Source organism: Pogona vitticeps, chromosome 5, assembly GCF_051106095.1.
Source record: "Pogona vitticeps strain Pit_001003342236 chromosome 5, PviZW2.1, whole genome shotgun sequence".
In the NCBI taxonomy this organism is placed as follows: Eukaryota; Metazoa; Chordata; class Lepidosauria; order Squamata; family Agamidae; genus Pogona; species Pogona vitticeps.
In genome coordinates this window covers 171,993,389-172,003,724 of record NC_135787.1, presented here as the reverse complement: position 1 = coordinate 172,003,724, position 10,336 = coordinate 171,993,389, and the positions used below count along the sequence as shown (strand labels likewise).

Below are 10,336 nucleotides of genomic sequence, written 5' to 3'. Positions count from 1 at the left end.
AGAATATGAAATCTTGTGTGAGCCCAGATGACTCAAGACGTATGCACAGATACACAGACCGGTCCGGGGGTTAGAGCAAATTAATTGCCAGCCTCTGACATAGTTCATTTCTCTCCTTAGATTCACACAGTATTCTTTTTGCTATTTTTTCCACTGTCATTTGCCAGTCTAGAACACCTTTTATAGTTTTACATTGGTTGGAATAAGGCTAAGTCGGAGACGGGATGGCAGCTGCTTTGAATGCTGTTGCAATTATGCCAGCTCTCTAACCTGCTTGCAATTAACTGAATTCAGTCTTACGGCAAGACGTTTCATGGCTTCATTCTTTCTTCAAGCGGAAAGGCTGTTCCAATCAAGACATATTAACCCAGAACCTCTCTTTCATTTTTCCATATTTTTCCAGCCAAAGATTGTTTTTTCTCATCTCACAGTCCAGAACTTGATGTTATAGCCAATACAAAACTGCCGCCAGAAGCGGTAGGTGGAAGAGGTTGTCAAATGAAGCAAAATGGCAGATTTCCCCAGAAACAGGAGCCAGTGAACTATCTCTCTATAAACTCAGGTCCTCATATAGCAATGGAGGAAAAGGGGTGCTTAAATCAGGGAATATAGCTGGCACCCCAATTTTGAACATTCTCACCCCAAGAGGCACTTTTGTACCTCCACCAGTCATTTCAACATTAGGTAAATATATGTCTGTTCTCACAAGCCCTTTAATGATCATTTATCTATTTTATGTTGGCAGATAGTTGATATTATTTTATGGTACTCATACTGAATTTTGTATGTTTTTAATTTGTACTGTTTTTTTAAAAAACCTTTGCAACTTCCCTGAAAAGCTAGATGAAGAGCAGGTTAATAATAACAATGATAACCATAAGAACAAGATAAAAGAAAAGGAGAGTGGGAAGACAAGTGAAACACTTATGTCATATAATGCATTCTATAGGTGCTCCCAGGAAGAAGGAATGAAGAGCAGAGCTGGGCAAAGCTATATATTTGATCTGTAATTCTCAGCCATGATGGTTACATAGGTGCGCACGCACACACACACAAAATACTCCTGTCTGTGAAACCCTTACTTGTACTCTTAAAAAGTAAGTTTTCTGTGCTCTGAAGAAGTAGAGCTGACACAGATTGTTCTTTCTAGACAAAGCTATGTTTCTGACATAGTGGTTGAAATTCAATTGTAAGTTGCAACTATAGTAGGCACATTGAATCAGTGGAGACTTGGTGAGTCAACTCCTCTGTAAGTTCTACTGATTCAATGAGCTTACTCTAGTTGCAACTTACTGCTGGATTTCAGCCACTGTCTACTTTTGTCCTCCAAATGCAAAAGCTAAAGGTAAAGGTAAAGGTTCCCCTTGACAATTTTTGTCCAGTCGTGTTCGACTCTAGGGGGCGGTGCTCATCCCCGTTTCCAAGCCATAGAGCCAGCGTTTGTCCGAAGACAATCTTCCGCGGTCACGTGGCCAGTGCGACTTAGACACGGAACGCTGTTACCTTCCCACCAAAGTGGTCCCTATTTATCTACTTGCATTTGCATGCTTTCTAACCGCTAGGTTGGCGGGAGCTGGGACAAGCAATGGGCACTCACTCCGTCGCATGGATTCGATCTTATGACTGCTTGGTCTTCTGACCTTGCAGCACAGGCTTCTGCGGTTTAGCCCGCAGCACCACCACGTCCCCTAAATGCAAAAGCTACCATGCATTAATTACTACATTTTTAAAAGGAGACTATTTATTATTCATACAGCACTTCCGTTGACAAACTCCTTTATAATCTTTATTATGTTCTGTCTTCCAGGAATGGGATGGAAAGACATTGTCCCCCAATGAAAGGTCATATTTCATTGAAGGTGGAAAGAGGCATTCAGAAATGCAAGTACCAAAGTCATTTTCCACTCCCAATTATATGCAACTTTCCTCCCCATCTTTACCCCATCTGCTGAATAAAATATGGAGCTTTTCACTTTTAAGTCATACTAGGTGATATTTCAAGCAGAGGAAGAGTAATGATGAATCACATGAAGGTCCCATGAGATCATACAAACCCATATTTCTGTAATGAGTTTCAGACTCATTTCACACATTGCATCCAGCCAGAAGGATAGCAAAGCATTATTCATAAATGTAGTGAATTATATAACCAGCAAGATGGCTCTGGAAATTCTGGTTTTCAGCTGTCCTTATGAATGAAATTAAATCATCATATTGCATCATAAACAGAGCAACCCTGAGATATTTTGCTGCCTGAGAGGGAGGAGCAAGTCCTATCTCTCAGGTTGTGGTGCCCACAAATCTTGAAGAGGGTGAGAGGGGTCCGACCACAATTTCTAGAATCCCACACCCAAAACAGCCACCCTGCTGCCTGAGGGAGTTGAATAATCGTCCAAAATAACAAATTTTCCCAAGCAAGTCAAACTATTTTGGCACAGGAAGTCAAAAGATCCCTCAAACACATCTAGCACTAAAAGTACAAGATTAAAACATTAATGTGAAGAAAATTAAACAACTGGGTATTTGCTGTTGTTTCCAGTTTAAAGGAGCCTGCAGTTGCCTGTACTATGATACTGCCTTCAGCTGAGAGCCCGATCCTTCCTGCTACCAATTGTCATGGTAGAAGACAAGGAAACCACACACTCGTTTCAGGATGTGCTGGCAATACAGGGCTGGGGAGACAAAAACCTGATCTGATGGAAAGCATCTTCCCAAATCGATTGCATTTGAACAAAACATGACAAGGGAGCAGAACAAGATGGAAGAGCCAGGCCTTGTTATCTTGCTAAGGAGGGTAAACAGGCTGTCGATCTTTTCCCTGACAGGGCAGTGCCTTTGAGATACAATGATTTACAACTCCAATGTAAACACTGAGCTGTGAAAATGATAACAGCAGGTGTTGAATACATTTCTATATGAATAAATAATCCAGCAGCTCTTTCTAGGAATGGAAGAAAAAGGAAGGGGGAGAGAGGGGAGAAAGTAAACAGCTTGCACTCCAGGGGACCAATCTTCTCTTCAGATAAAATCAATGGAGGTTGCACATTCACACACGCTGGCTGTTGATAACACCCAGGCCTTGTAGTTAATCTGCCAAAGACATCCAGGGACTCAGATCACTTCAAAGCACTAGCTTCAAGTTGAGAGGGAAAACTCTTCCTCCTTCCTCTCTCACTGAAATGTATGGGGGTGGGTGGGAAATATTCTGTATTGACCCAGCTGTGAGGGAAATGCATTTTACACTTGTTCCTTGGCTTTTCATTTCTTTTACATTTGATAAGCACTAGCATAACTGAAGGCCCAATTCCATCTGGATGCTGAGATAAGCCCTCAGATTTGCATGAAATAAGGTAACCATGGCCTCCCTTGCTCAGTGTGTGTGTGTGTGTGTGTGTGTGTGTGTGTGTGTGTGTGTGTGTGTGTGTGTCTGTGTCTGTGTCTGTGTCTGTGTCTGTGTCTGTGTGCCGGGAGGCCTTCCTCAGCCATGAGGTCACGATTCTCAGTACTGGAACTGGACTTTATTAAAATAGGACAATGGGGTACAAGGAAAGGTTGGGTGCCTAACCGTCCCAATAGCTTGCAGGAGGGCTGAGTTAACTTCACTAAAACCACCCCTGCCCGGTCCAATCTTCCCTCAAGTTCCACTAATTGGACCAGTGCTGTCCACACTCTGTGGCTGGAGTATAGTTTTTCTCACTGACTCCAACCAGTTAGTCCTTTTTAGGGAGGGCATGTATTGCTGGGATTCACGGCGGTGGGTGGGTCCCATGTCCCCCCCCCCAAGTCGAAGGACTTGACCTCTGTCACAGGTGTTCCCTTTGGCACTTCCTCTTATAGCACCTTTGTTGGGTCAGGATAGGGCCTGAGTGCCTGGCTGGTCTCTGTGGTCTCCAGGAGGGTGTTGGTATGACAAGGCAAAGATCAGCGTCCCTCTACTGCAGTTTTGTCCTCTGGCAATCTGGACGTGAACCCATTCTCTAGGGATTCTCTGCTGTCAGTGGGCAACCCTCTCTCAAGTCTCTGCCAGACGCATCTCTCCTCTTAGAAAATTATTCTTTCTGCTTTGCGGATCTCCTGATGATCTCTGAAAGTCAGAAAACACCATTATTTCAGAAGCACTTCGATTGATCACAGGAAACATATATATTTACTCTGGATCTTTAAAACCAGGAGACATGGTTCCCAGGTTTCAGGAAATTTTATGTTTTTAAGCTAAAATACTGACCAGAAGAAGAAAAATTCTTGATATCCGGTTCTCTTTCTGTGGATTTAGCAACGGCAGGTGGGCACACCTAAGCAAATGGGAAGCTTTCCTATCACATCTACTTCACTTCAGGGGTGCCTCTGATGCTTACAATGTGTCTTGGAATTTGTACTGAGACCCACACAGGGAGGAATTCAGAGCTGGTGTCTAAAAATATCATGCAGTGGTTTATTTATATTTTCCTCAGCTCATGGCTATCCTTCTGTCAGAAGTTATCTGACAATTCACAACACACACACACACACACACACACACACACACACACACACACACACACACACACACACACACACACACACACACACACACACCTGTCTTCCTAGTGAAAGCAGATAACAGGTTCCATGCACCAGCAGGTGGTCAAAACTGTGGCACTGGCTATAGCTCTAGGACGAAGTGTAGATGGTAATTGTTATTGTTATTGTCACCACTGCTGCATTCTCTGTATCCGACATGCCTGTTTATAAAAGACGGTTCTCAGAGCTGTGATGCCTTCCAAACAATTCGGTTGTCGGGGTGTTTGACCATTTTCCTTCCATTTGACTGGCCATTTCCCCATTATATCTATTTTTTTTAATATACGTTTTCATTTCTTTGATGCTGTGAAGCAGAGGATAATCTTCAGAGCCTATAGCCATCATTATAACAGTTATGTATTAGCTTGTTTCATTGTATAAATATGGTCTAGCTTGATTCATTGTATAAATATAGTTTAGTTAACATGTATTGCTATACATTTATATATTTTTATGCCTGAGCAGAAACACACCATTACCACTGAAATCTAAAAAGTTGTCACTAAAATCTGGGCTTAGAGGAAGCCAGCTTGAAGGGGCAGGCTGGCACAGGTTAGCAAATTGATTATTAATAGCAAAAAGAAATTGTACAAACAATTTGTCTTCACATATAGATCTCACAAGAATAACCTGTGTGGCCAGCATAGAGTTAACGTTTATATTTACATTTTTGTTTTGTTTACTGTGACAGGATTTGTGTCACAAATGGCCATTCAATAAAGAAGATGGATGTGAATTACTGTTATTAGATCTAAGCAAGGATATATATCATTTTATAAGACAAGGATTAAGCAGATTGGCAGACCCTGAATCGATGCTGTAGAATATGTGACAAAATGCAATATCAATAAGGCATTCAAAAATACAACAAATGGAAGAGGACAAAAACCAACTGCTTATTGGAGCATCCTTCAGTCTGGGGCAAAATAAAAATGTGTTACTTTTCCAGTTCACTCAAATGTGTACTTATCTTGTAGATCAGATCCCATGCTGGACTGATATCTACAGTATGCTGACATTGTTCTATAAAATAACTGTGCAGCTGTTGGTTCATACTCCTATTTTTTTAATATACTTTTTCCTTTATTTGATACTGGAACTGTTGGTTGCTAGCATGTATGTCCTGCTGAAAAAAAAGGCAGCAACCTGATATATACTTGACAGGGGCATACTTCTGAGTAGACATGTATAGGATTTCACAGTAATTTTGTTTATTTCAGTGACTTTTAACACAACAAGCTTTGTCTGGTTTGCACTCATGGTCTATGTTGAATTTGGAAAACTGACATTTTGCACTACAGTTCTTCAGCTTGGAGATTCTGGGAATTGCAGTACTGTACAAAACAGCAGCAGCAGCAACAACAACTTGTCCAAATCTAAGCTCTGGCCCTCAAGCTGAGAGGGATTTCACCTTTCCTTTTTCCAGTTGATGGCAATGTATGAATGGTAATCCAGTCTGGTGTGGTGGACAGAGTGACAGACTAGGATTCTGGAGAACAGGGTGCAAATCCCCACGCAGCCATAGAAGCTCATTGGGTTTGTGGAACTGGTAAAGCCACTCCTTAAACATCTCACTTGTCTTGAAAGCCTTATTAGGGTCGTTATAAGTCGATTCCAACTTGACAGCACAGAACAATAATGATATACTCTTGTGTCATTTTTTTATTTGCTGTTTATGTCGTATTGGAAGCCACCTAGAGTGGTCGTAAGACCAGATGGGTGGGGTACAAATTAAACAAACAAACAAACAAACAAACAAACAACGGCATGTTCGTCCTTGCAAGGCATACTTTGTTTGTTGCCATTGTTGTTGTTTGGAACCTCTTTATTTTCTAACTAGGGAGTCAACGAAGATTCACCTGAGTACAGACTATTTTCCCTCTGAGGTAACTGAACATTTGCTTGCAACCAGAGCCGTTCGGCGTTCAGGTACACTGAACAGCATACCATACATTTAGTGCGCCACCTAATGGAAGGATCTGCAACCTACATGCAATATGCACAATAACTTGGGGAGCCATCCTGGTCTCTCAGTAACAATGTGTTTATCATAGACAGTTTGACTGCACGGATTAGGGCACTGAATTTATTGTCCAGTATCTCTCTTAGACAGACAGACAGATAGATGGGGAACCGCTGAGCACTCAGAAACAATGTGTGTGTGTCTGTGCACATATCATCATCATCATCATCATCATCATCATCATCATCATCATCATCATCATCATCATCATCATCATCATCGGCATCCTTCAGTCTCAAGAGACTATGGTAATATCCTCTGTATCAAGAAGTGTCCTCTCCAGAGCATGTGCAAATATACACACAGACAAAAACACACATACATCCTACATATATGTGTAGGCAGGTAATTCTGTATATGTTTTTTTGATACATACATACGTAAGTACGTACATATTTATTTATTTATTTATTTATTTATTTATTTATTTATTTATTTATTTATTTATTTAAAATATTTTATCCCCCTTTCTCCTTTAAAAGGATTCGAGGCTGCTTACATCATTAAAATACCATATTTAAAGCTAAGAACAATAAGTGAATACTAAAATAAATAAATACTAAAAAGGATCAGACAAGTACCACTCTGAGAAATGGTAGACAAAAGCAATACTAAAAACACATTCAAAGCAGTAAGGCATAACAATCCATTAAAAAAAAACCCTACTGAGTCAGCTTGCCTAAAGAGAATGGTTCTTTCCTGCTTGTGGAAGAACAACAGAGATGGGTCTATTCTGACTTCCTGTGGGAGGGAGTTCCAAAGTCTGGAAGCAACAACAGGGAAATCCCTCTCCTGTGTCTCTTAAAAAACACACTTGTGAAGGCAGTGGGACTGAGAGAAAGGCCTTTCATGATGATCTTAACACCTGAGCAGGTTCATAATGGGAGACACAGTCTTTGAGATAACTTGGACCAATGCTGTTTATAGTTGTCATTAACTGGATTGAACTAGACCATCCCAACAGGTGGACAAGATGCACAATAAATTGTAATGTAGCTGCCCGGTTAATTTGCCTGACATCAAAAGAAAGCTGAATCCAATAAAATATACTGAAGAATACGTAGTTCTTCTTTTGGACTGCAGCTGGACATGCTAGCTGGGGAAATTAAGGGAAATGCTGTCCATAAATGTAAAATTTCTAACTGGGGGAGATGGGGATGGAAGATCATGCTCCAGAGCACACTTACAATCAAAGTCATAAAAGCAGAGGCAAAAGGTGCCTATGAGCATGCCTGGAAAACAAAATAAAATGAAATTCAAATGCAAGACTGGTCTAAAGAAAGGAAATGAAAGATCTCAGACCTGAATGGTTTGCCTCACCCTTTGTTAATCTTCTGGATTCAAAGACAACAGGAGTCATAGAAAGAGCTAGCAAGGTCTTTGGCGCAGAATCAATCCTGGTTTTAGTCAAACTAAACCTCAGGATTGGAAACACCCTGCTGATGAAATTGAGGAGAAGTCTGCAAATGGAGAAGAAAATGCAAATAAACACATGAAAATGATCTGGACTGCTAAGAGATCCCTGCAGATTGCCAGCAAGGATCAACTGACTGTTGATAACAGGGACCAATTAATTCTTGAACAATTGCTGATTTCAACAAATGAGAGATAAAGAGGTTGTCTCTAAAGCAGAGGTGGACAACACAAAGCTCACTAGTTGCATCTGGCCCATGGCTTATTTCTGTGGCCCTCAGACCACTTTGGGCCTGCTGCCACCATCATGAGGGAAATTAATTTTTCTTTCAGAACAAGACAAATTACACCTAGGAATAAGGTTTTGTTTTGTGGCTGGTGTTTGGGAGTGAACCACAGGCTTCATTTGAAAGTCTGCCTTTTCAGACACAAAAATCTACCTAAATCATGCATCTGGAATGATAAATTAAATTTATGTCTGCTGTAATTATCTGTAACAAATAATTTCGCCCTTAGGATCTGACTAGACAATATACAGTAGTACCTGGCATATTTCTAAATGAGATGCAGCCTCAAATGGTGGAAGATTCTTTTTGCCATGGCACATGTTTTTTCTCACAAATTTAGCATCTAATTTGCTTTGTTTTGGGATTGGTCATTGGAAAGCCAACCAGGGCTTAATGTGAAAGTATGATTGGTGATGGATGTATTTCTGAGGAAATCTCATTGCTGGAGAAACTCCATGTTAATCATAGAGAATGTGCATTCTCCAGAGTATCTACTTTGACCCAAAGACTGCAGACAACTAGATAAAAGATTTAAAACAGAAGGGGAAGTCTTCAGCTCACCAGACGTTGATGAACAGTTTCTCCTAGCCTCCACATCCTTAGCCAGATTGAGTGAGGGCTGATGGGAACTGGAGTCCAATAACATCTGGGAGGAGCACAGATTACCTAACTTTGCTTGAGTCTTCTCTTGCAAAATTTGGATTAGCAGGTGAGTCAAACATGTTGCTATGTGTTATTGTTTTCAGACATTCTCCATCTCCCCAGGGGAAAAATGTGAATTAGAGGATTGGAATACTTTTACTCCTTGTTATAATTTATCTAGGGCTAGGTCAAAAGGCCCTGGCTGCTATAAATACAAACAAGTATCTTAACAAAGTCCTTGTTTTCCCCAAACCTACAACTCCTCTTCAGCATTAACTCTAGATATTGTAAGAGTTTACTGAGATAAGAAAATCCCCTTAGAAAATAGGGGGAAATGGATATACTCTAGCTCTTTTGAAAGAGCACAAGTGTTCTGTTACTGTCTTTGAGCTATTATAGCCACCACTTTTTAAGATTTCATTATTCTTTCTTTTCCATTTTTTTAATGCAAAAGATTTAGCAAGGCTTTAATATAATTGTTGTTCAGAGCTGTCACATTCAAGGTAGGAATCACAGTAATAATGTCCAGCCTTCAGTAGGAAAGGATCAACAAAAATAATGTCTAGTCTAGAGATACAACAGGTGTTGCCAATGATTTGTTTCAAGAAGTATTTACATCAAAATTAAACATGGGCTGTTCGTATTTGTATGCTTGGGGATATAAATATGATTCATGGCACCACAGATGCCACGGAGGCCCATTCCCTCACCTCAGAGTTGCCCGGTCCAGTCACTGGTCACAGTGCAGCGCTGTGGTCCTTCGTTGTCATCATCACACCAATCTGGGAAGAGGCCTAGCCAGCACTTGCCTCCTTCCACAGCTGACCACTCTGGTAAGGAAATGGGATGGAGAGTTTCCCTGCTCAGCTGATGAGTGGTCGGCTGCATGGGGAGGTGGGGAAGCGACAGCCGGGCTCCTTCCCAGATTGGCATGAAGATGATGAAGGACCCCAGAACTGTGCAGCAACCAGTGACCGGACTGGCTGGTTCTAGGGGGAGGGAATGGGTCAGGTGCCGCAATTTGTGTTTGTATCCCCAGGGATACGGATATGAATAGTCCATGTCTAGTCAAAATACAAGGAACTGGGATGGAATTCGGTATATCAGGCTGGCACTAGCGCAGAATCTGGCAAGCCAGGGCCTAGTCAGAGCTGAACTGGAATTTTGAACATTTTCCACATATTCATACTGATTAGTTGACAGAACAGCTTTTTCCTGGTTGGTGTATAACCAGTAAATAACTGAGTGATTTATATCAGTAAATAACAGGTTACTCCAACCAGCTACTGCTTGAATGCTCTACTCCACCATCATCATCAAACAAAATACTGTACAGAGACTTGGCAATTGAAACATCTCACCTGTGGAGGAAACACACTTCAGTGGCCCCCGTAGTCATGGGGGCTTTGGG

General features: G+C 41.2%; 1 long non-coding RNA gene across 1 annotated transcript; it reads right to left on the bottom strand.

The window, feature by feature from the left end:
* Positions 1-3,496: 3,496 nt before the first annotated feature.
* LOC140707297 (uncharacterized) lies at positions 3,497-8,026 on the bottom strand. The gene is made up of 2 exons (XR_012087239.2): positions 7,904-8,026; positions 3,497-4,084 (listed from the first exon to the last, which is right to left on the bottom strand). It is a non-coding gene; the product is annotated as an uncharacterized LOC140707297 (long non-coding RNA).
* Between the last annotated feature and the right edge of the window lie 2,310 nt (positions 8,027-10,336).